The 26,977-nt window shown below is 38.2% G+C and overlaps 1 protein-coding gene across 2 annotated transcripts in view; it reads left to right on the top strand.

The window, feature by feature from the left end:
- The window catches only part of SP3 (Sp3 transcription factor), a 61,842-nt gene that overhangs the window by 10,034 nt on the left and 24,831 nt on the right, over window positions 1-26,977 (top strand). The gene's annotated exons all lie outside the window — the stretch shown is intronic.

Here is a 26,977-nt window from a genome sequence, read left to right as displayed (position 1 = left end):
ATTAGCTAGCCTGTGTGGTTTTGGCTAAGTTACTTTTTCTTTTGCAAACTCAGTTTTCTCAGCATGTAAAATGCAGCTGTTGGCCTAGGTAACTATATCTAGGCTACCTTCTAGACCTAAAATTCTTCGGTTCTGTGATAGTTTATTCTTACAAGTGTGAAGTAGGCCTTAAACCTAGCTGTGTTAGATATGTTATTATTGATAGTATGGGTAGAAATTTCGGAAGTCTACTCTTTGTTGTGTAAGAATTAAGTAATACATAATTATTTAGAAATAAAAAAATATAAATCTCTTTTAAAAGATAGTATCATCATTACCTTAGTGATGTTATTTATTTAGATGGTGTTTTATTGAATGCTTTGTTGTACACTAAATTCTTACTTTTACTCTTTTATTTCATTATTTGGGTTTTTATGAAGATTGTGCTGTTATAACCTTCCACTGAGTCAGTGATTCTAAACTCTTAAATTGGGACACTTGGGTTTAATTTTTTGAAGTAATGGTATTATCTTTTTTCTTTTGAGAAATTTGTGATATATACTTAGAAAATAGGAATTGTCTGTACTTAGAAAGCCTTTAATTGCATTTGAGCCTTCTGAAGCTATGGTTTAGAGCAGCATTCTCAAAGTGTGGTCCGTGGATCTCTGAGGATCTCTGAGACCCTGTCAGAGGTCCTTGATATCAAACTACTTTTCATAATAATAGTATAATTTATCTGCCTTTTTTCTCATATAGACATTTTCACTGATGGTGGCTAAAACTGCTGTCTTAGCACAAATCAAAGCTGTGATGCTAAACTGTACTAGTAGTTGTATTCTTTATGACCATCCACTTGCAGTTAAAGAAAAATGCTAGCTAGCTTCACTGAGCAATGGCCTTGATGAACAAGTCAAAAGAGGTATTTTTACTAAACCTTGACCCTTGAATGCTGCATGTTTTTTTTAAAGTAATAGCTTTATTGAAATATAATTCACATACTATAAAACTCGCCCTTTAAAGTATACAATTTAGTGGTTTTTAATATAGGCACAGACTGGTGCACCCGTCACTACTCTCTAATTTTAGAGCATTTTCAGCACCTCCCCCAAACCCCATACCCATCAGCAGTCACTCCACATTCCCTTCCCTGTCCCCTGAGCCCCCAGCAACCACTAATCTACTTTCTGTCTCTTTAGATTTGCCTATTATATCTTATCAGTGGAATCAAACAGTATGTGGCTCTCTGTGTCTGACTTTTCATTTACCATAATATTTTTAGGGTTCATCTGTCTTGTAGCCTTTAACCGTACTTTGTTCTTTTTTTGTGGTTGAATAATATTCCATTGTATGGATATACCACATTTTATTCATTTATCCATTGATGGACGGCATTTCCATTTTTTAGCTATTAAGAATAATGCTGCTATGAACGTTTGTGTACAGTTTTTTGGTGTGGACATGTTTTTGTTTCTTTTGGGTATATACTTAGCAGTGGAATTGCTGGGTTGTATGTTTAACATTTTGAGGAACTGCCAAACTGTTTTTCCAAAGTGACTGTACCATTTTACATTCTCACCAGCAAAAGGGTTCTGGTTTTTCTACATCCCCACCAACATTTATCATTTTCCTCCTTTTTGATTTTAGATATACTAAGAATGGGTGTGAAGTGGTATCTCGTGTTTCTGATTTGTAATTCCCGCTGCATGTCTTTGTAATATTCTTTGTGACAAAATGGGAAGTATACTTTAATAAAGCACTTCTGCTACATACCAAAATAAGATGATTATCTTTGAAAAAATATATATTGTTTTCAATTGAGCAATTGTATGAGTTGCAAGCTGAACTAGGTGCTATTTTTTGGAAACACGTTTTACTTGAAAGACTGACAAACTATGGTTATTGTGAGACTCATGTACTTAAGTGACAGATATTTTCTAAAAAAATATAATGAATTAAGTGAGCCTGTCCCTTAAAGGAAAAAAACTTGACTGTTTGCTACCAATGATAAAATTTGGGCTTTCCAGTGAAAATTAGAATTTTGGAAAACTTGAATCTACTACTGTGAACTTGGTAACTTGTTAATAATTACACACTTTTATGATGAAATGGACAGTGATATTAATATTAATAAATAGGATTTTTTGGGATACTGTATTATAATGAAATATGCCATCATTTGGAAGATCTTTATGATAACTCAGTGAACCACTAGTTTTCAGATGACCAACTCATGTTACAAAATCCTGCATGGGTAAAAGATCCATCCGTTCAGAGTTCAAGATAGACCAACAATAAGCATGTGGAAAGTTTACCAATATAGTTTCAGATTCTACATTACAACTGACCTTTAAGAAATTTAGCACTTGTCAGATTTGGTATAGTATCCAAGAAGAATAACCACAATTGGCTGAAAGACTATCGGGGCTTCCCTGGTGGCGCAGTGGTTGAGAGTCCACCTGCCGATGCAGGGGACGCTGGTTCGTGCCCTGGTCCAGGAAGATCCCACATGCCGTGGAGCGGCTGGGCCCGTGAGCCATGGCCGCTGGGCCTGCGCATCCGGAGCCTGTGCTCCGCAACGGGAGAGGCCACAACAGTGAGAGGCCCGCGTACTGCAAAAAAAAAAAAAAAAAGGAAAAAAAAAAAAAAAGACTACCAGATTACTTCTTTTTCCAGCCACATATCTTTGTGAAACTAGATATTCTTCATATGCTTCAGCCGAAACCATGTATTGCAACACACTGCAAAAGCAAATATGAAACTCCAGTTGTCTTCTTTTAACCTAGATGTTAAAGAGATTTGAAAAAATGTGAAACATGATCTCTCTCCTCATTAAACTTTTATGTATGTGTTTGGAAAATAGTTGTTTTTCATAAAATCTTAATTTGTGTTAACATTTAATGGATTTATTGTTTTCAAATGAATTAAAACATTAAAAATTTCTCTTCTAATTCCTAATACAGTAAATATCAAAATACCCTACAAAGGGCCTCCCTGGTGGCGCAAGTGGTTGAGAGTCCGCCTGCCGATGCAGGGGATACGGGTTCGTGCCCCGGTCTGGGAGGATCCCATATGCCGCGGAGCGGCTGGGCCCGTGAGCCATGGCCGCTGAGCCTGCGCGTCCGGAGCCTGCGCGTCCGGAGCCTGTGCTCTGCGACGGGGGAGGCCACAACAGTGAGAGGCCCGCATACCGCAAAAAAAAAAAAAAATACCCTACATTAACAAAAGCTTTTTGGGGACCTCAGTAATATTTAAGAGTTTAGGAGTCCTGAGACCAAAAAGTTTGAGAATACTGGTAGAATGACAGACTTCTGAAGACAGGAGATAGTTTATAGAAACCAGTTTTTTTTAAAAAAATTTATTTATTTATTTTTGGCTGCGTTGGGTCTTCGTTTCTGTGTGAGGGCTTTCTCTAATTGTGGCAAGCAGGGGCCGCTCTTCATTGCAGTGCGTGGGCCTCTCACTATCGCACCCTCTCTTGTTGCGGAGCACAGGCTCCAGACGCGCAGGCTCAGTAGTTGTGGCTCATGGGCCTAGTTGCTCCGCAGCATGTGGGATCTTCCCAGACCAGGTCTCGAACCCGTGTCCCCTGCATTAGCAGGCATAGTCTCAACCACTGCGCCACCAGGGAAGCCCTAGAAACCAGTTTTTAAAGCTTCCCCAAAGTTAAAGTTATGGAGATCTATACGTGTTAGAAAAACACCTCTAGAGAATTTATTTGTGATTTTGTGGATATATGTTGGTCACGAAATTCGATTGATATAAAGCACTAAGTGCTCAGTACAATAATTTATTTCCAAAATACTCTCAAAATAGCAACAGTGTTTGAATTAAATACAAAATCAAATTTTTAGGATGATAATTTAGTTTATTATATGTTGGCAAGGAAGGGTAAAATAAGCACTCCAGAAGGCCATTAAATTTGAATTTTTTTTCCAAATTTTATTTTTTTGCGGTATGCGGGCCTCCCACTGTCGTGGTCTCTCCCGTTGCAGAGCACAGGCTCAGGACGCGCAGGCTCAGTGGCCGTGGCTCACGCGCCCAGCCGCTCCACGGCATGTGGGATCTTCCTGGACCAGGGCACGAACCCGTGTCCCCTGCATCGGCAGGCGGACTCTCAACCACTGCGCCACCAGGGAAGCCCCCGAATTTTAAAGGAATGGGTAAAGAACTTGAGAAAATAAAAGTTAAAGAGAATCAGAATAAAAATGCTGCATAGTATGTAACGGCATATTTAGAAATAAAAACCAGGAAGTTGTAATTTGGAGATAATTTGGTAATAGGAAAACTATCCCTTGGTGTACTGTCTTTTTAATTGGCAAGAAGGAAGAAATTATTTTAGGATGTGTTTTCTTACATGAAAATTCAGTAAAAAAAACTTTCATCGGTGTTAGAGCATAGTATGCACAGATGAACTGCTTAAAATTTTGACATCATTGGTTTGCATTTTGCTTTTTGGTGAGTATGGAAACAATGTAACACATTTCCCAAATAAATGAGACCACACCGTTTTTTTAACCAGGACTCTGCAATTTCTTTGACCTTTTTTCTAAGCTCCCCTTTCACAAAAATGACCTCTATTCCAACCTGTTTTAAGAAGTGAATCTGACTCAGGGCCTCTCCTCATGAGGGGTATGTTTAGTGCCTCTTATCCTTTAGAAACCCCCATCTTCCTTGGAACATAGAGCTCATTGGGCTCCAAGCTGCAACCCCTGTCACTCCCTTTATTTCTTTTCCTTGCCCACTGAGAAATGCATGCTGTTTTTGAAATTTAATTTTTACTCTGTCTACCATTTGCTGTGTATTTGAAGCTAGGCGATCTTTCTAACATCTTTTCGAGTCAGAAAATTTCTCCCAAATTCAAGCCAAGACTTACCCAGTTTCTCAAATTTTAGTTCTCTACCCGATTTTGGCTTATCCTCTAAGATTGGGTATATTTAAAGCTTGGTGTCATGCACATTTTAAAATATTGTCATAACTATACTGTTTGTACAGTTTTTTTATCCTGCTTAATTTTTAGTTACTTTTTTTGGTAGGGTGACCATACCTGTTAAGTATTTAGGTCACGAATTATATTCTATTTAATTATCTATTAATATAGTTAAAAAGACCCCACATGAGAAAGAGCTAAGAGTGAAATTCACTGCCTAAAACTAGGGCCTGGAGTAGAATTCTTTTTTGTAGAGGCCAGCTTAAAAAAAAAAAAAAGTTTGTTGCTGTCTGTTACTCTAAGGTACAGCTTAAATGAGGCTGTACACTTACAGAAATGAGAAGAGGACATGGGGAAATAGGAGGACATCAACAATCTTGTGATCAGATTCTGAACCAATCTGAACCATTGAGCTATTAACTTGGTGTCTAGATTTGTGACATCTCCAGTATTAGCTCTGAAGCCAATAAAAGACCTAGGTCTACATTAGGGCCAGAGAGACTTGGTGGAAACACTTGGAAAAATGCCAGGCATGGAGGTATAATGCAGAGAGAAAAATTATACTCAGTATAAGCCTGAAAACCAAAATTGCAAAATACATGATGAAGGGAAAATCTATGAAAGATAGCCAGTAAAATCAACAATCAAGAGATGAATTCATGTCCAATTAAAGAAAGATAATTTAAAAATCTGTGAAAGACTTTAAAATCAGTATGTTTATACCTGTCAGTGAGATAAAAGGAAGCTGTAGCATCTTTAGAAAAGAAGTTGTGAAACAAAAAAGGTAGATGTGTAAAAGAAACAACCAGAAATCCTAGAAAGGAGAAGCATATTTCATTGATTCAAAGACACGCATTGTTTAACATTTTAACATTTCTTCTGAGATCTGAGTATATCTACCGTACCAACCATGGCATGTCAGTGTTTAATTTACAGTGCTTTTTCTTTTTTACTGGTAGTGGTATGTCTTGATAGCATTGTCTAGATGAAATAGAAAAATTTGGCGAGACAAACAGGAGAACCTTTAGGCTGGACATAGAAAAAAATGAGTGAATAGTAATATACTCAGAAATTCACCCAGAATATAATTCAGAGATAATGAGCAAGTAGAGACTTGAAAGATTGAGAGTCACCAACATAAGATTTTCAGAAAAAGAGAGTAGAGTGAATGGCAAGAGAAGCAGTATTGGATGAGATAATGGCTGAGAATTTTCTGGTGTTGGAGATATATAGTTTACAGATGAAAATTTTGCTTCAAGTATTAAGAAAGATAAACAAAAATAAGTCCACCCCTGTCTTAAACTAAAATTTTGTAGAAAGATAATCTTAAATTTTAACAGAAAAGTCAGATTGCTAAAAAAGAAATTACAGACCTGCAAACTTCTCATCAGCCACACACACATACCAGAAGATCATGTAGTAGTATCTTTATAGCACTGAGAGAAAATAACCAGCAGGCAAGAATTCTATATGCAATTAAAAATCCTACTTAAGAGTTAGAATATAATGAAGATATTTAAAATAATCAAGGACTGAAAGTTTATTATTCAAAGACCCTTATGAAACCAACTACTGAAGTGTTAAGTAGAAAAATGGATCCAGAGGAAATGAGGACATAGTAGTGATTACAGTGGGTAAAAAAATTAATAATTTAGCTGACTGTAAAACACTAGTAACTAAGTTACAGAAAATTTCAGGGATACACCAAAGCAGATAAATGTATGATGAACCTTAAAGTAACCACCTCGCAGCTTCAACAGTTATCAACATTCTGCCGTTCTTCTTTCCTCTATTCCCACTGTTTAAAATTTTACTCTTGCTGGAGTATTTTAAAGTAAATTCCAGAGAGTGTATAACTTTACCCAGTAATACTAATGGGGTGATTTGCACGGTATGGTCTAGGAGTCCCAGACCCTTTTCATAGGAGTCTATGAGGTCCAAGTTATTTTCATAATAATACCAAGATGCTATTTGCTTATTTTCATTTTTGCCTCACAAGTGGTGTACAGTGGAGCTTTTCAGAGGCTATATGATATGTGATAACACAGCAGATTGAACACAGAAGCAGATATAAAGATCTAGCTGTTTTTTGGGGTTTTTTTTAATTGAAGTATTGTTGATTTACAATGTTATGTTAGTTTCAGGTGTACAGCAAAGCAGTAAAGGTATATATATGTATATATCTATTCTTTTTCAGATTTTTTTCCATTATAGGTTATTATAAGATATTGAATATAGTTCCCTGTGCTATACAGTAGGTCCTTGTTATCTGTTTTATACAGAGTAGTGTGTATCTGTTAATTCCAAACTCCTAATTTATTCCTTCCCTCTCCTTTCCCATTTTGTAACCATAAGTTTGTTTTCTATGTCTGTGATTATATTTGTTTTGTAAATAAGTTCATTTGTATCAGTGATAGCATATATTTGTCTTTGTCTGACTTATTTTACTTAGTATGATTTAGCTATTTTCTAAGAAGCCAGATTTTTTTTTTTTTTTTTTTTCTTTTTGCGGTATGTGGGCCTCTCACTGTTGTGGCCTCTCCCGTTGCGGAGCACAGGCTCCGGATGCGCAGGCCCAGCGGCCATGGCTCACGGGCCCAGCCGCTCCGCGGCATATGGGATCCTCCCAGACCGGGGCACGAACCAGTATCCCCTGCATCGGCAGGCGGACTCTTAACCACTGCGCCACCAGGGAGGCCCTAAGAAGCCAGATATTAAAGATATTTGCAAAAATGTCAAACTATTCTAATTTTTAAAAATATATACTTTTCATAAGAAGATGTTACTTATGTTAGCATTTATGAGTTTGTTACTTTGAAATTAATAAATCAACCTTTAAAATGTTCCCAGTTTTGATTCCTAATATGGAAAATATTGATATATAAGCAGAGGACAATTGAAATCTTCAAATTCTTTAAAAATGGATTTTTTCCCGTTTTTTTAACAACATAATTTACATACAGTAAAATTCCTTCTAAAATTTTAGTGCACAATTCTGCACTTTCAGTAACTGAACACAGTTGTATAATCACCACCATAATTAAGATATAGTAACATTTTACCACTTCTCTCCATTCCCATATGCCACTTCATAGTCAGCCATTCTCCTTTACCCTTGTTCTCTGGCAAATAGGTGTTACTCATGAAAACTGCTGCGCTAATGAAAAAGGATTTTAAGAAACATAATCATAGTACCATAATTTACAATACCCTAAATTTATAGTTATCCTTTAATATTATTTAATAACCTTGTAATGTTTAGTTTTCCACAAATGATTAAAAAATACCTTTTTAGAATTGATCAAGTTAGGATTCAGACAAGCACTGTGTCTTATTGGTTCATGTGCCTCCAAGTCTCAGCTTTTCAAATAATGGTTTTAGCAGCTTTTCATTGTTGTCACTTGGATTCATTATTTCATTAAGATTTGCAAAATGGTGATTTTTCTAATTTTCTCAGTCCTTTTGTGTTAAGCTGTGATTTTTTTCTGAAAAGATCCTTACCTTGTTAGCTATTTGGTTACCCCCGAAGCACAGTTTGTACAATAAAGGCAGGATAAACTATTAAATGCATTCCTTTTATTTATCTGTTTTCAGAATAAGTTGGTATCTTAGCTGCCATCAGAGGTTCTCTCTCTCTCTTTTTTTTTTCCTTTGGTGTATCATTGTGAACTCATTTTTATCAGTTGTATTTTAATACATGGTATTCGTTATCCTTGGAAATTAATATTTATATTGTTAAGAAATGGAATACTAAGCCTAAAAAAGAAACAGCAGTGTGGGACTCATGGGGATTGGTTCCTGGGTAGACGTTCTTGTAATTTTTAGGAGGATCAGCTTTATAGAAAATAGTTTTAGCCATTTTACATCAATTTATAATTTGGATATAAGTAATTAAGAGAACAAAAGTACAATTTTATATATATATATTTTTAAATTAAGACCTTTTTTTAGAGCAGTTTTAGGTTCACAGCAACATTGAAGAGAAGGTACAGAGATTTTCCATCTACCGTCTGCCCCTACACATGCATAGTGTCCCCCATCATGACGTCTTTCACCATAGTGATACATTTGTTAAAACTGATGAACCTACGTTAATACATCATAATGACACAAAGTCCATAGTTTACATAATGGTTCACTCTTGGTGTTGTACATTCTTTGAGTTTGGACAAATGTATAATAACATATCCATCATTATGGTATTGTAAGAGTATTTTTACTGCCCTGGAGACGCTCTGTGTTCTGTCTATTCCAAAAATGCAATTTTTAACTTCTAAACTGGGGCAGGAGGTAGAAAATTATCAATCCAACAGAAAATAGGAAAGGAGAAGAAGTATAGCAAAGATATCAGATGTAGAAATTCAGGACAGTCCTGAAAAGAAAAAAAATTAGTAATCCTACAACCAGTAAAGTTGTTAAATTGCCTTTATAATCTTCTGGTCTTTTTTTGGTGCATATTGCATACTGTGTCTTTACACTTCGGGGTCACTTTAAAATTGGGGTCATATACACAACTTTATAACTTTTTTTTTCCAAATAATATATTGTGTGCATTTCCCAGATCATTAGTTTTCCACAACATGATTATTTAGTTTCATTAATAAGTATTTTGGTGCAGATATTTCATGATTTAACTAATCCTCTCTTGTTAGGTGTTTAGGTTATTTTTCATTTTTTCCTGTTACATAGAAATCTTTGCTCACACTTCTGATTATTTCCTTATGCAGAAGAATTTAAGGCTTTCATATATACTGCAGAAATGCTCTTTCACCCCCATTGTATGCGAGGATGGGGTTTTTTGTACTGGGATATCATTTTATTAAATGGCAGAGTTTTGGGGTGGTAAAAATAGACTAATACATTCATTTATTGTTGGGGAACTTGAACATTTTTGCATGTTTATTGTCTATTTGTGTTTGGTCATTACCTTTTCATGTTTTTTGCTTGTTTTTCCCTCACTACTGATTTGTAAGACATTTTTAAAAGACATCTTTATGTTAAGGACATTAGTCTTTTGTTACACACCACAGATATTTTCTCCATTTGTTTGCCATTCAGTTTGTTTAGTGGTGAGCTTTAGTACATGTAAGTTCTTACTAGACTTTTTTTTTGAGTAAAATAACTTAGAAACTTTGAACCATAGTTTTTGAACTCAGTTTGTATTGATTTACAAGTCATCTGATGCAATTCAGCAATTTGTGCAAGAAGTTGAGAATTTCAAATTATAATACCTATGCCTAGAAAATACCTAGAATACACTCTGTGCCTTTTAAAATAAATCATTTTAATGTATGTTTTTGGTCACACTTGTTATTTTCTTAGTATCCTATGGAAAATTAGTGTTCACAGATCCATGAGTAATCACTTGACAATGATACTTCTAGAGGTCTCAAATATCTTAGGTATAATATTCAGTAGTAGTATCATTATTATATGGTATATATATAAACATTGGAATATATAATAGAATTATGTATCTCTTATTTAAACCATGGAATCTTAGAGAGGTCAACTAGTTTAACTCATCAGATGCATCTTCAACAAATGGCTGCTTGGTGTCTGTTTTTAAATACATTTCTCTTTGTTTTCTGAAATAGTATATTTAATTTATGATTAAACAAATTTACCTCATAATTTAATAGTAATAATGCAAATTAGAATTCTTGATGGACACAACAGAATGGAAAGCACATAATTAATGTGTGGTTTTCATTAGTATGCCTTCTTTGATACATTGTTATGTAGTTCCATATTATTTTTAATTAGGAGAATAACTTTATTAAAGCTAGTCTTTAAACTACTTTGTCATTTTAGTGGTTCTTGGGGACAGATTTTGTACCCAACTTTATTTTATATGAGGGTACTTGACATGTGACACTTCATAAGTCTCATAAATTCTCCTCTGATGAACGGTACCATCATCTTGCTGGCAACTAAGATTAGGGAAGTCAGTCATCATTCATTCAGTCCACAAATATTTGAGTCTGTACTACAGTTTTCCAGGTAATGCTTTTTAGGTTCTTTGCAACAGTAAAAGAGAAAAAGTCCCCACTCTCATAAATTTTGTGTTTTAGTGGATGAAGACAAATAAGCAAACATGGTAATTTTACATGACTAGTGTTTGAAGAAAGTAAAGTTAGGGGTTATGGAATAGTAGGGAATATGGAAAACCATGGAGCTTGGTTGTTATTTTAGGTAGGGTGGTTAGGAAATAACCTTATAATGAGGTGAAAAAGAAGTTCAGATCTGAACATTGAGGAGCCTGTCTTATTGACATCTGGAGGAAAAGTAATGAGCAAAGGTGGCTGGGATTTAGTGAGTGGGTGGAGTCAGAATACGAGATTGGAAGTAGGCAGGGATAATAAAAGCCATGGTAAGGAACTTGGGTTTTTTTTTTTTTTTAAATACGAAAACATTGGAGGTTTTTATGTTTTAAGAAGATCAGTCTGGCAGATCCCTGTGGCAGGTGGTGATGGGGGTTGGGGGTTGGAATGACAAGAGTAAGGATAAGGCTAGTAGTGCAGTAATACAGGCAAAAGGAGATAGTGAGTCTGGCTAGGCCTAGTAGTAAGGAAAGCCTGGAGAAGGGAGGGGTGAAGGGAGAAGTAAGACTTCTGTTGTGGCCTTGTTAAATTTGAAATGTCTATTAGATAGCCAAGTGGATGGTTCAAGTAAACAGTTGTATATCAGAATCTGGAGCTCAGGTCGAGCAAGAGATAAAATTTTGGGAGGCTTTAATGTAGATACAAGTGACCAGATGAAAAAATTGGGGTCATAGCTTTTTTGGCTGTATGGTAGAATCTCTCAGGGAACTTTTTTGTTTCTTTTGATTTAATTTTTGAATTTTATTCAATTTTTTATATAGCAGGTTCTTATTAGTTATCTGTTTTATACGTATTAGTATATATATGTCAATCCCAGCCTCCCAATTCATATGACCACCACCACCAACAACAACCCCCATCACTTTCCCCCCTTGGTGTCCATACGTTTGTTCTCTACATCAGTATCTATTTTGCCTTGCAAACCAGTTCATCTGTACCATTTTTCTAGGTTCCACATGTATGTATTAATATATGATGTTCGTTTTTCTGATTTATTTCACTCTGTATGACAGTCTCTAGATCCATCCACGTCTCTACAAATGACCCAATTTCATCCTTTTTTATGGCTGAGTAATATTCCATTGTATATATGTACCACATTTTCTTCTTTTCTTTTTTTTTTCTTTTTCTGCGGTACGTGGGCCTCTCACTGTTGTGGCCTCTCCCATTGCGGAGCACAGGCTCAGCAGCCATGGCTCACAGGCCCAGCCGCTCCGCGGCATGTGGGATCTTCCCAGACCAGGGCACGAACCTGTGTCCCCTGCCTCGGCAGGTGGACTCTCAACCACTGCGCCACCACGGAAGCCCCCACATCTTCTTTATCCATTCGTCTGTCGATGGGCATTTAGGTTGCTTCCATGACCTGGCTGTTGTAAATAGTGCTGCAATGAACATTGGGGGTGCATGTGTCTTTTTGAATTATGGTTTTCTCTGGGTATATGCCCAGTAGTGGGATTGCTGGATCATATGGTAATTCTATTTTTAATTTTTTAAGGAACCTCCATGCTGTTCTCCATAGTGGTTGTATCAATTTACATTCCCACCAACAGTGCAAGAGGGTTCCCTTTTCTCCACACCCTCTCCAGCATTTGTTGTTTGTAGATTTTCTGATGATGCCCATTCTAACTGGTGTGAGGTGATACCTCATTGTAGTTTTGATTTGCATTTCTCTAATAATTAGTGATGTTGAGTAGCTTTTCATGTGCTTCTGGGCCATCTGTATGTCTTCTTTGGAGAAATGTCTATTTAGGTGTTCTTCCCATTTTTGGATTGGGTTTTTTTTTTTTTTAATATTGAGCTGCATGAGCTGTTTATGTATTTTGGAGATTAATCCTTTGTCCATTGATTCGTTTGCAAATATTTTCTCCCATTTTGAGGGTTGTCTTTTCGTCTTGTTTATGGTTTCCTTTGTTGTGTAAAGGCTTTGAAATTTCATTAGGTCCCCTTTGTTTATTTTTGTTTTTATTTCCATTACTCTAGAGGTGGATCAAAAAATATCTTGCTGTGATTTATGTCAAAGAGTGTTCTTCCTATGTTTTCCTCTAAGAGTTTTATAGTGTCCAGTTTTACATTTAGGTCTCGAATCCATTTTGAGTTTATTTTTGTGTATGGTGTTAGGGAGTGTTCTAATTTCATTCTTTTACATGTAGCTGTCCAGTTTTCCCAGCACTGCTTATTGAGGAGACTGTCTTTTCTCCATTGTATATCCTTGCCTCCTTTGTCATAGATTAGTTGACCATAGGTGCGTGGGTTTATCTCTGGGCTTTCTATCTTGTTCCATTGATCTGTGTTTCTGTTTTTGTGCCAGTACCATATTGTCTTGATTACTATAGCTTTGTAGTACAGTCTGAAGTCAGGGAGTGATTCCTCCAGCTCTGTTTTTTTCCCTCAAGACTGCTTTGGCTATTTGGGGTCTTTTGTGTCTCCATACAAATTTTAAGATTTTCTGTTCTACTTCTGTAAAAAATGCCATTGGTAATTTGATAGGGATTGCATTGAATCTGTAGATTGCTTTGGGTAGTATAGTCATTTTCACAATATTGATTCTTCCAATCCAAGAACATGGTATATCTCTCCATCTGTTGGTGTCATCTTTAATTTCTTTCATCGGTGTCTTATAGTTTTCTGCATACAGGTCTTTTGTCTCCCTAGGTAGGTTTATTCCTAGGTATTTTATTCTTTTCTTTGCAATGGTAAATGGGAGTGTTTCCTTAATTTCTCTTTCAGATTTTTCATCATTCGTGTATAAATGCAAGAGATTTCTGTGCATTAATTTTGTATCCTGCAACTTTACCAAATTCATTGATTAGCTCTAGTAGTTTTCTGGTGGTATCTTTAGGATTCTCTATGTATAGTATCATGTCGTCTGCAAACAGTGACAGTTTTTCTTCTTCTTTTCCAATTTGTATTCCTTTTCTTTTTCTTCTCCGATTGCCGTGGCTAGGACTTCCAAAACTGTGTTGAATAATAGTGGTGAGAGTGGACATCCTTGTCTTGTTCCTGATCTTAGAGGAAATGCTTTCAGTTTTTCACCATTGAGAATGATGTTTGCCGTGGGTTTGTCATATATGGCCTCTATTATGTTGAGGTAGGTTGCCTTTATGCCGACTTTCTGTAGAGTTTTTATCATAAATGGGTGTTGAATTTTGTCAAAAGCTTTTTCTGCATCTATTGAGATGATCATATGGTTTTTCTTCTTCAATTTGTTAATATGGTGTATCACATTGATTGATTTGCATATATTGAAGAATCCTTGCATCCCTGGGATAAATCCCACTTGATCATGGTGTATGATCCTTTTACTGTGTTGTTGGATTCTGTTTGCTAGTATTTTGTTGAGGATTTTTGCATCTATATTCATCAGTGATATTGGTCTGTAATTTTCTTTCTTTGTAGTATCTTCCTCTGGTTTTGGTATCAGGGTGATTTGATGGTGGCCTCATAGAATGAGTTTGAGAATGTTCCTTCCTCTGCAATTTTTTGGAAGAGTTTGAGAAGGATGGTGTTAGCTCTTCTTTAAATGTTTGATAGAATTCACCTGTGAAGCCATCTGGTCCTGGACTTTAGTTTGTTGGAAGATTTTTAATCACTGTTTCAATTTCATTACTTGTGATTGGTGTGTTTATATTTTCTATTTCTTCCTGGTTCAGTCTTGGAAGGTTATACCTTTCTACAAATTTGTCCATTTCTGCCAGGTTTTCCATTTTATTGGCATAGAGTTGCTTGTAGTAGTCTCTTAGGATGCTTTGTATTTCTGCTGTGTCTGTTGTAACTCCTCCTTTTTCACTTCTAATTTTATTGATTTGAGTCCTCTCTTTTTCTTGATAAGTCTGGCTTATGGTTTATCAATTTTGTTTATCTTCTCAAAGAACCAGATTTTAGTTTTAGTGATCTTTGTTATTTTCTTTGTTTCGAATTCATTTATTTGTGCTCTGATATTTATGATTTCTTTCCTTCTGCTAACTTTGGGGTTTTTTTGTTCTTCTTTCTCTAGTTCCTTTAGGTGTAAGGTTAGATTGTTTATCTGAGATTTTTCTTGTTCTTGAGGTAGGCTTGTATAGCTATAAACTTCCCTCTTAGAACTGCTTTTGCTGCATCCCATAGGTTTTGGATCATCGTATTTTCATTGTCATTTGTCTCTAGGTTTTTTGTTTGTTTGTTTGTTTTGTGCTGTGTGGGCCTCTCACTGTTGGGGCCTCTCCTGTTGCGGAGCACAGGCTCCGGATGCGCAGGCTCAGCGGCCATGGCTCACGGGCCCAGCCGCTCCATGGCATGTGGGATCTTCCCAGACCGGGGCACGAACCTGTGTCCCCTGCATCGGCAGGCAGACTCTCAACCACTGGGCCACCAGGGAAGCCCTGTCTCTAGGTATTTTTTGATCTCCTCTTTGATTTCTTCAGTGATTTCTTGGTTATTTAGTAACATATTGTTTAGCCTCCATGTGTTTGTGGTTTTTACATTTTTTTCCCTGTAATTCATTTCTAATCTCACAGAGTTGTGGTCAGAAAAGATGCTTGATATGATTTCAGTTTTCTTAAATTTACTGAGGCTTGATTTGTGACTCAAGATGTGATCTATCCTGGAGAATGTTCTGTGCACACTTGAGAAGTGTAATCTGCTGTTTTTGGATGTAATGTCCTATAAATGTCAATTAAATCTATCTGGTCTATTGTGTCATTTAAAGCTTGTGTTTCCTTATTTATTTTCATTTTGGATGATCTGTCCATTGGTGAAAGTGGGGTGTTAAAGTCCCCTACTTTGAATGTGTTACTGTCGATTTCCCCTTTTATAGCTGTTAGCAGTTGCCTTATGTATTGAGGTGCTCCTATGTTGGGTGTATATATATTTATAATTGTTATATCTTTTTCTTGGATTGATCCCTTGATCATTATGTAGTGTCCATCCTTGTCTCTTGTAACATTATTTATTTTAAAGTCTATTTTGTCTGATATGAGAATTGCTACTGCAGCTTTCTTTTGATTTCCATTTGCATGGAATATCTTTTTCCATCCCCTCACTTTCAGTTTGTATGTGTCCCTAGGTCTGAAGTGGGTCTCTTGTAGACAGCATATATATGGGTCTTGTTTTTGTATTCATTCAGTGAGCCTGTGTCTTTTGGTAGGAGCATTTAATCCATTCACGTTTAAGGTAATTATCAATATGTATGTTCCTATGACCATTTTCTTAATTGTTTTGGGTTTGTTTTTGTAGGTCCTTTTCTTCTCTTGTGTTTCACACTTAGAGAAGTTCCTTTAGCATTTGTTGTAGAGCTGGTTTGGTGGTGCTGAATTCTCTTAGCTTTTGCTTGTCTGTAAGTTTTGATTTCTCCATAGAATCTGAATGAGATCCTTGCCGGGTAGAGTAATTTTGGTTGTAGGTTCTTCCTTTTCATCACTTCAAATATGTCATGCCACTCCCTTCTGGCTTGTAGAGGTTTTGCTGAGAAATCAGCTGTTAACCTTATGGGAGTTCCCTTGTATGTTACTTGTCGTTTTTCCCTTGCTGCTTTCAATATTATTCTTTGTCTTTAATTTTTATTGATTTGATTACTATGTGTCTTGGCTTGTTTCTCCTTGGGTTTATCCTGCCTTGGACTCTCTGTGCTTCCTGGACTTGGGTGGGTTTTTCCTTTCCCATGTTAGGGAAGTTTTCGACTATAATCTCTTCAAATATTTTCTCTGGTCCTTTATCTCTCTCTTCTCCTTCTGGGACCCCTGTAATGCGAATGTTGTTGCACTTAATGTTGTCCCAGAGGTCTCTTAGGCTGTCTTTATTTCTTTTCATCCTTTTTCCTTTATTCTGTTCCTCAGCAGTGAATTCCACCATTCTATCTTCCAGGTCACTTATCCGTTCTTCTGCCTCAGGTATTCTGTTATTGATTCCTTCTAGTGTATTTTTCATTTCAGTTGTCGTATTGTTCATTGCTGTTTGTTTGTTCTTTAATTCTTGTAGGTCTTTGTTAAACATTTCTTGAGTCTTCTCAGTCTTTGCCTCCATTCTTTTTCCGAGGTCCTGGATCATCTTCACTATCATTCTAAATTCTTTTTCTGGAAGGTTGCTTATCTGCATTCATTTTTTCTGGGGTTTTATGTATTGTTCTTTCATCTGGTACATAGTCCTCTGCCTTTTCATTTTGTCTGTGTTTCTGTGAATGCGGTTTTCCTTCCACAGGCCGCAGAATTGTAGTTCTTGCTCTGCTGTCTGCTCTCTCTCACAGGGAACTTTGTAAAAATGCCAACAATTTGTGTTGAGCGTCTTCCCAATTCTAATTTAATTGCTGCATTAGGCCTAGGAAAGATGTATTTTATTTTATTTATTTTATTTTTTATTTTTTATTTTTTTGCGGTATACGGGCCTCTCACTGTTGTGGCCTCCCCCGTTGCGGAGCACAGGCTCCGGACGCGCAGGCTCCGGACGCGCAGGCTCCGGACGCGCAGGCTCAGCGGCCATGGCTCACGGGCCCAGCCGCTCCGCGGCATATGGGATCCTCCCAGACCGGGGCACGAACCCGTATCCCCTGCATCGGCAGGCGGACTCTCAACCACTTGCGCCACCAGGGAGGCCCGGAAAGATGTATTTTAAAAGCCCCCAAGAGATTTGTGTGTGTGTGTGTGGTACGCGGGCCTCTCACTGTTGTGGCCTCTCCTGTTGCGGAGCACAGGCTCTGGACGCACAGGCTCAGCGGCCATGGCTCATGGGCCCAGCCGCTCCGCGGCATGTGGGATCTTCCTGGACCGGGGCACAGACCCGTGTCCCCTGCATCGGCAGGCGGACTCTCAACCACTGCGCCACCAGGGAAGTCCCCCCAAGAGATTTTGAAGTGCAACTGGTTTGAAAATTAGTAACTTAATACAGAAAGAATATAGATAAAGAAGAGATTGGAAAATAGTATCTTGAGCCTCAGATTATTTTCCTTGATTTTTCTTGATTTTTCAAGTGCAGTGTCTAGTACAGAATCAGAGGTAGTTGGGCGTATGAGGAGATGACATGCCATGAGTGAGAACCAGCAGAAACATCAGGCAATAGAAGTAAGACTTGGGCCTCCCTGGTGGCGCAGTGGTTAAGAGTCCGCCTGCCGATGCAGGGGATACGGGTTCGTGCCCCGGTCTGGGAGGATCCCATATGCCGTGGAGCGGCTGGGCCCGTGAGCCATGGCCGCTGGGCCTGCGCATCCGGAGCCTGTGCTCTGCAACGGGAGAGGCCACAACAGTGAGAGGCCCGCATACCGCAAAAAAAAAAAAAAAAAACAAGAAGTAAGACTTAATGGGACTTTATGTACCACATATAGATTAAAACAATTGTTTTACTATGGTCTGGAAGGAAAAAGCCAAGGTTGAAAATTTTTAACAGAGATTTGGGGGTTGTTATGAAAATGACATGGCAGATTTGTAAAAGAACCCAATACAAATTCAGGAACTGAAACTTAAAATGACCAAAATTGAGGGAAATCCTTGGCTGAATCTGAGGACATTTTCAGCATTTAGAGGGCAAGAAGTAGAGGAGCAACCAGTAAGGGAAGCGGTAGGCGCTTCCAGCCGAGAGCAATATCCTGGAAGCCAAGTGAGTGAACCACTCACAGGGAGAGGTCTTAATGTTTCAGATATTGTGGAGGGTGCGCAAAATGGTGAAGAATGGGAATCCGGTGGTTGTGGTTTCAGTGGAGGGTTGGGCAGAAAAGCCTGGATAGAGTGATTTAAAAGGAGATGAAGGGAAGAGGGAGTAGCAACAGTAATTACAGACAAATATTTTAAGGGATTTTTTCTGTTAAGAGGAATGTTGAAATAAGACATGGTAGTTGGAGGTAAGCTTGAGGTCAGGGTCGGTTTTTCTGGGAATGTCTCAAAAAAAAGTAAGAAATTGATGCAGGAAGAAGGTATAATAGAGGAAAGTTATTAAGAAGGCAAGCAAGATGAAATACAGGACACAGGTATAGACGTTGGCCACAGAGAAGAGTGGGAATAATCATGTTTTAATGGGAAGGGCGTGGGATAGGGCTTTGCAGATACAGATATGTTGGTAGGAAGATAAGGTCATTCTTGTCAGATTGCTTCTAATTTCCTTTTGTTATAAGAAGCTGAGATGGGTGAGGAGGACAGGTTTTAGAAACTTAAGAAGGAAAAAGGCATAAAATGGTCATCTGAGACAATTGCAAAGTGAAATTATTGGTGAGACAATTGCAGGTGTTCCTGGGTGCTCAGTTGAATAATTAGTACAATTGTGTTTTTTCTCCAGTTACCTTTAGTTGCTTGCATGCAGGTGCAGGGTTAACTCTTTTCTGTTTCCTGGTGGAAAGTTCCAAGTCCTTTTGGTTTTATCTCTTGCATGTTTTTGTGATCTGTTCTTCCTGTCCATTCTCATTTTATTAGTCTGGCTTTTACTGTTCTCCTAGGCTGTTGTTATAATAATTTGTTTTCCATGCCTCTAATCTTTCCTCTTTATAGTGCATTTAAAATTCTTTTTAGAAAAATATTTTCTTGAATAATAAGTAATACCTGCACAAGGCATACATTCAGAAAATATATTAAAGGGTAATCATTAAAGAGTTAGTCTCTTTCCCTCCTTATCTTAACCCCCAAGTGTCTCTCCCTAGAGATGGCCATTGTTACCAGTTTTTGGGTTTTTTTTTAACTGTATGGAATATCTCTGGTGGAAGGATACATTTACAAACACTACCATACTTATGTATTCTCTACCATTTCCTGAAATTGTACCATTGTTCTGCATAAAAAATTTTTATGTTGGATCTCTTAATATTACAAGTAGAGAGCTATCTCATTCTTAGCAGTGACAGTAACAGTATTCTATTGAACAAGTATCTTGTCATTTAGTAAGATCCTTATTGGTGGGTATTTATTTTGTATCTTACTTCAAATTATACTGCAGTGAATATCCTTATACACATATTTTTTTTCACTTACGGAAAATGTGTGTATCTGAAGAATAGATATATATCTAGAGATTATATACATCTTTAATTTTGGAAGATACTGGAAGTTGTTGCAGTATATCCTTTACATCAGTAAACACAGGTCATGTTGTTGCCTTCTTTAAAATCTTCACTGGCTCTTCCGTTGCCTTTATTTATTTTTTATTTCATTTGTATTGAGGTATAATTGACATGTAAAATTGTATTCCATTGCCTTTAAATTGAGGTTTATTTACCAGTATGTATAGAGTTCCTGCTATGTCCAGTGCTGGGCATACAAAGATGAATAAGATACTTCTTGCACCAAAATTGTTCATAATCTAAAGATTAGACTGGGTATTCTCAGTCTCCACGTTATTGATTTTTTTGACCTGATAATTCTTTGTTGTGGGGGCGGTCCTTTCCATTGTAGGATGTTAGCAGCATCCCTCACTAGATGCCAGTCGCACTCCCTAACCCTTCATTCGTGACAATAAAAAATGGCTTTAGACATTGCCAAATGTCCACTGGAGGGCAAAATTTCCCCCCTTTTCTTTGAGAACCATTGGGTTAGGCAGTCAGGTAGAAGATTCTAATGTCATGTGGTACATGGTACACTAGCCTTGCACCACCATTGGGAACAGGGAGGGGTAGAGGAGCAGCCTTTGAGTTGACGTCTTCCAAGGCTTAGCTCAGACACTGCCTCATCCCGTAGCCGTTCCTGCCTCCTGCCTCCTTTATTTTTCATAGCATGTTTGTGTGTTACAGTTAACAGGTTTGTCTTCTTTTGAAATTCAGCCATTATTTCTTACTCATCTTTTGAGCTCTGCGTTTTTTGAGAGTGAATGAATGAAATATCAGTAATAGGTACAGGATAAACATAGGTTTGTGTGGTAACATATGATGTAAATTTTACCTGCTTGCTTCTGAAATGATTAACTTTGTTCAGTTGTGTGAGATGCCTGGTACTTGTTTATTTTATACTTGCTTCCAATTGTGTAATTGTGTTAAATATGTAGCTCTTTAAAGACTCAATAGCATTGAGAATTATGTTTCAGAAAGCAATCTATAAATCTGTGGGGGGAAAAAAACAAGAGAAGCAAAAGGAATTTAGATTTAGTCTTGTCTGCATATGAGGAAATTTAGAAGAATTAAAGTTCAGAGAAGTTTTAGTTAGATCAAAGAGAGTTCCAGCTGTCAGAGAAGATTTTATGGAAAAGAGAGAACTTCAGTAGAGGAATATAGATTTGTATAGGTAGAAAGATATGTTCTAACAAGGTAAAAAGCCATATAAGTGGGAATAGAGACAGTCTATCCAGAAGACAGTTTAATAGCCCAGCATTTCCCAAAAAATGGCTTGTAAGATATTAATGGGTATTATTAAATAGGTTATGAAAAATTCTCATTAGCTTATTAAAGTTTTAGAAATCTTGTGGAAAATAAACCTGACTGTTTAAGGAAAGGAAGCAGTATCCTTTTTCTTTTTTAGATTATACATCTCTGGAGATAAGTATTTCATTGGGTTAATTGTGAGAAACACTTTGGGAAATGCGGTAACAGCATAAATAGAAGGCTTTGATGTTGTCTGGGGACCAGAGACTGATAGGACATGTTTGGGTAGGAGTAGACAGAGCTAAGTACTATTGGTGAGGATTTTAATTTTTTTTTTTTTGCGGTACACGGGCCTCTCACTGCTGTGGCCTCTCCTGTCGTGGAGCACAGGCTCCGGACGTGCAGGCCCAGCAGCCATGGCTCACGGGCCCAGCCGCTCCGTGGCATGTGGGATCTTCCTGGGCCGGGACACGAACCCGTGTCCCCTGCATCGGCAGGCGGACTCTCAACCACTGCGCCACCAGGGAAGCCCAGGATTTTAATATTTTTAATGTAGGCCCTTGAAGGTTTTTGAACAAATGAATAGCATGAATAAGTCAACTCTTGGAAGATGTACTTTAAGAATATATTGGAATGGGAAGAAACTGGCACTGTAGATGATAGGAAGCTATTTCAGTTATACAGGGATAAAGTAAGGAAGTAAAAATGCTTGACATTTCAAAAGATAAATCTACAGGATTTAGTGATAAGCTATCTGGAATAAAAGATGAGTCCTTTATTATATCTTTTTCTTTTTTTTTTTTTTGCGGTACGCGGGCCTCTCACTGTTGTGGCCTCTCCCGTTGTGGAGCACAGGCTCCGGACGCGCAGGCTCAGCGGCCATGGCTCACAGGCCCAGCCGCTCCGCGGCATGCGGGACCTTCCCGGACCGGGGCACGAACCCGTGTCCCCTGCATCGGCAGGCAGACTCTCTACCACTGCGCCACCAGGGAAGCCCGAGTCCTTTATTTTAAAAAGATCATACCATGGGCAGAGTTCGGAAGGGAAACTGATCTGGGGGAAGCAAAGGGATACCAGTTTTAATGGATTGAATTTGTGGTGCTAGGTTGCAGTGACTATTGGTAGTAGAGATAGAGGACTGAGCTCAGGACAGAGGACTGGAATTCTGTAGAAGAGAGGTGATAACATGAAGTCATGAGTAGGTAAACTGAATGAGAAAGTTATAAAAAAGAAGATTTGGGGGAGATTTTTGGGGATGGGGACTATAAATTAATTAGGTACTCTGTTAGCATTAATAAAAATGCACGAAAATGTGTATATTTGGCACCATTTCTAAGATATTATTTTAGGATTATAAAGTTTTAGTGGGTAGTAGATTTCTTTGGGTAGCGGGAAAACAGGTATTTCTCTTCTGATGTCTGGCATCAGAAAGTTTAGTTTGGATTCAGTGTAGTTTTGGTTTTGTTTGGGGTTTGTCTTTGTCTTATTATTTTCTCTCAAAAAGTCGTCTACATTGATTGCTTATCAGTTGGAGATATTATCACTTATTCTTTATTTAAGAGTTTATTTTACCCTGATTCATAATTAAGTGAGAATACCCGGCTTCAAAACAAGGATTTTATAGGGAGGTATTAATGGTTATATGAAACCAATCCCCATATATACCAGCACACATGTATTCCCTAAGCAAAATTTGCTGTTTTATTTACATTAGTCCCTCATTGTGATGCTCTTTTTTTTTTTTTTTTTTAATTAATTTTGGCTGCGTTGGGTCTTCGTTGCTGTGCGCAGGCTTTCTCTAGTTGTGGCGAGCAGGGGCTACTCTTGTTGCGGAGCATGGGCTCTAGGCACGCAGGCTTCAGTAGTTGTGGCCCGTGGGCTCTAGAGCGCAGGCTCAGTAGTTGTGGCACACGGGCTTAGTTGCTCCGTGGCATGTGGGATCTTCCCGGACCAGGGCTTGAACCCATGTCCCCTGCATTGGCAGGTGGATTCTTAACCACTGTGCCGTCAGGAAAGTCCATGATGCTCTTTTATTGCCTACCACTTATACCTCACTGGGTTACCCTTTAATTCCTAAAACTTCATGTAATCCAGCCAGTATCTTGGGTCCTCTAATAGGCTAAAATTCTTTGGATGCTTAAGTGAAGGTGGAATAGAGTGTAAGAGTTTATTTTTTAGAAGAAAGGGGTTTCAGCCTTAGACCTGTGAAAGTAGAACTTTAGGCTTTGAAGTAATACCTTTATTTTGGATGAATAAATAGGCAATTTTTTTTTTTTTTTTTTGCGGTACACAGGCCTCTCACTGTTGTGGCCTCTCCCGTTGCGGAGCACAGGCTCCGGACGCGCAGGCTCAGCGGCCATGGCTCACGGGCCCAGCCGCTCCGCGGCATATGGGATCTTCCCAGACCGGGGCACAAACCCGTGTCCCTTGCATCAGCAGGCGGACTCTCAACCACTGCGCCACCAGGGAAGCCCAGGCAATTGGTTTTTTTTTTTTTTTTTTTTTTTTTTTTTTTTTTTTTGCGGTATGCGGGCCTCTCACTGTTGTGGCCTCCCCCGTTGCGGAGCACAGGCTCCGGACGCGCAGGCTCCGGACGCGCAGGCCCAGCGGCCATGGCTCACGGGCCCAGCCGCTCCGCGGCATATGGGATCCTCCCAGACCGGGGCACGAACCCGTATCCCCTGCATCGGCAGGCGGACTCTCAACCACTTGCGCCACCAGGGAGGCCCCAGGCAATTGGTTTTTATGTTACAGTGTTAAATGGCAGAATGTTAACTTCTAAAGGAGATAAGGAAATCTTTTCAAAAAAAGTAGTAGAAGTATCTTTAGTTTTGATTAATGTTATTTTCCTCTCTTTTGTCCACTTTTGAGGGATAAACGTGGCTTTTCCTCTGCCATTTAATTTTTCTTCAGCCTTGTCTCAGTGGTAGTAGTCCCTTGGAAAGGCTTGATAAGAGAAGTTAAAGAGGATTTGAAGTATTTGTTTGCCAAAATGAAGTAAAAGGAATAGTATTTGAGCTCTAGTCACACCTTTTCAATTGCTTTTACCGACTCTTCAGAAACTTTATTGAAAAAGTTATGTTTCATAGCAAAGAAACTGCATTTGTCCTAGAGTTCTAACTAGCTAGTAGTAGCTTACTATTTCATTGCTTTATTTGCTTTTTGAAGTAGGTGTCTATTGGGAAAAAAGGAAAATTTTAAAGGTACAGTTCTTTGAAGACATAATTTGGAAGTTTTTAATTGCAATTTAAAAATTGGATGTGATAGTCATTAGAGCTATCTACCTAATATTTCCGGATTTCTTTCTGGGCACAACCAAGTTGGATGCAGCTATGTAGCTTGCTTTGGCCAATGAACTATGTATGCTCTACTGACTGTTCTACCAGTCTGATCTGTAAGTGAGGAAAGCATGCAGAACATTCTTGGCTACTGTCGACATGAATAAAAAATAAGCTTTTGTTTTAAGCCACTGAGATTTCAGGGGCTGTTAGCTACTGCAGTTTTATTTTGCCCTGCATGGTCTAATATGGTAGCCACTAGCTCCATGATGCTGTTAATAAGCACTTGAAATGTGGCTAGACTGAATTGAGATGTGATTAAGTGTAAGAATATAAACTGGATTTTAAAGATTTGGAAAAAAAAGTAAAATAGCTCAATTTCTACATTGCTTGCAGGTTGAAATGTAATTATTTTGGGTATATTGGGTTAAATGAAATATATTAAAATTAATTTCACTGTTCCTTTTTACCTTTTACATGTGGCTACTAGAAACTTTACAATTGCATATGTGACTTGAATTATATTTCTATTGGGTAGCATTTATGTAACCTATCCTGACTAAAATCAAAGTTGGTACAAGCAGTAGGGTGCTCTAACAGAACCCCTCAAATGTTGCATTGGTCAAGGGTCAGGCAGCAAGGAAACCGACATTAGAGGCTGGGAAGATGCAATGCGGAGAAGCATTTGGTAAAACTTGCCTGCAATAACTTGGAAGGCCAGTAAGGTACCTAATGCATTTATAGCTTTAGGGGACGAGACTGGAAAACAAATTGTATTTTAGCTGCTGTTGGCTCCATTTGACAAGATGGAAGAAAAAAATGAGCTAGAACATGATTGGCTAGTTTGCAAGTGGGAATGAAGAGCAATAAAGAGAGTCCAGAAATTTGGGGAATTGTAGGATTGGAAGAAGCAATCGTTTCTCACTGTCAGTGAGAGATGAAACTAAGAAGCCTTTTGAGCAGATAATTAAAACTCTTCTGGCAATCAGGGTTATGACCATCACTCTCATTGTTAAAAAGTCTGAATGGATTAAGGTGATTCAGAGTAAAGGTCTACTTAAGGGGGTGGTGCCTTTCTATTGGGTTAGGGAAAAGAGACTTTTTAAAAAGGTATGGATTCCCTACTAAAGCCAGGTAGTTCCAAGGCACCCACAATTAAGTAGAAATAGATAGCACACAGTCTCATGGGGCAAGAAAGCAAAGAAATGTAGAAAGTCTAAAAGACATATCTAGAAGAAAAGCTATGGTTCTAGACATTGGCACTTGGAAATGGCTAGAACAGATGAGAAGCCTCTAAGTTTTTCAGGGAGTTGTACAGCCCAAGAAACCAGCACGGGAAGTGTGAAGAAAGTGTAATTGCATGAGTTGGTCACCACCCCCTAACCTTCTACCAGCAGGCTGAAAATTCCTCTTAGCTAAGGATGCACACTCCCTGTGTTCACTTCACTTGTGGTGGAGGAGGATAGCAGGCAAGAAAAAGACATCTCCTGGAAGGTAGAGCCAAAAGGCTCAGAGAATACTAGACTGAGAAACTCCTCCCAGTGATCAGTCAGAGAATTCTCTCCCCCGGAGCAGAGAGCACTTACACTGTCTTTTCAGCGGGGTATGTGAATTGCTATGAACTATTGACTATTTTATCTCCTGTTCCTCCTCTTGAACAGGAGTGTTTTTTATGGTTATACTTAGCTTTTTCTGTCATTGTGTATTGTGTCTGTGAAGGAAGGTAGGTAACTTGATTTAGTAAACAGGTCTTTGTGAACAAGGGCCATGTCTGGACCTGAGAGCTTTGAGCTTGGTGCTGTAACTAGGTGGGATTTTGGGGTTATCTTCTGCATGAAAGGGGACAGGTGTATCCAAATGTGGGAGGAAAAGTAAATTGAATATTTGATCAGCACAGGGACTTGGCAATCATGCTTCTTCATAAATAGACCACTTCTCTTCTAAGCACGTGATAGGATTGCCCTTTCATGTCATTATTGAAATCAGGCATGGCTGTCTGACTTACTGTGACCAATAAAATGTGAATGAAAGTTTAAGAGCAGGATGTGATTTACCACATTATCTTTTACCTTTCTTGGCAAAACAGTCTTGGAAGCATGTGTCAAGTGGAGGGACTGTGATAAGCAGATCTCTCCTGCCAACCAGAGTTGGACATGTAAAATTAATGAGAAATAAACTTCTGTTATGTCAAGCCACTGAGATTTTGGGATTGTCTGTTGCTGTACCACCACCTCACTAGTTCCGATTGATGTGGTGTTAGGTTATAATTTTAGTCACAGTAGGTGCTCAATAAATGTTTGAATTGAATACATTGAAATTTGAGGGCAGAAGAAAATGTACAAATTCTGAAACTGCCAAAATACAGCTTTTTGGCTTATATTCCTTATAAAAGCCAAGCCCACACATGGACTAAGTGCCCTCTTTTATGTATAGGTAATATGGCAGAGAGATT

This window comes from Mesoplodon densirostris, chromosome 8 (genome assembly GCF_025265405.1).
Source record: "Mesoplodon densirostris isolate mMesDen1 chromosome 8, mMesDen1 primary haplotype, whole genome shotgun sequence".
Lineage (NCBI taxonomy): Eukaryota > Metazoa > Chordata > Mammalia > Artiodactyla > Ziphiidae > Mesoplodon > Mesoplodon densirostris.
Note: the sequence above shows the minus strand (reverse complement) of the source record. Positions and strands in the feature narration are given on the sequence as shown.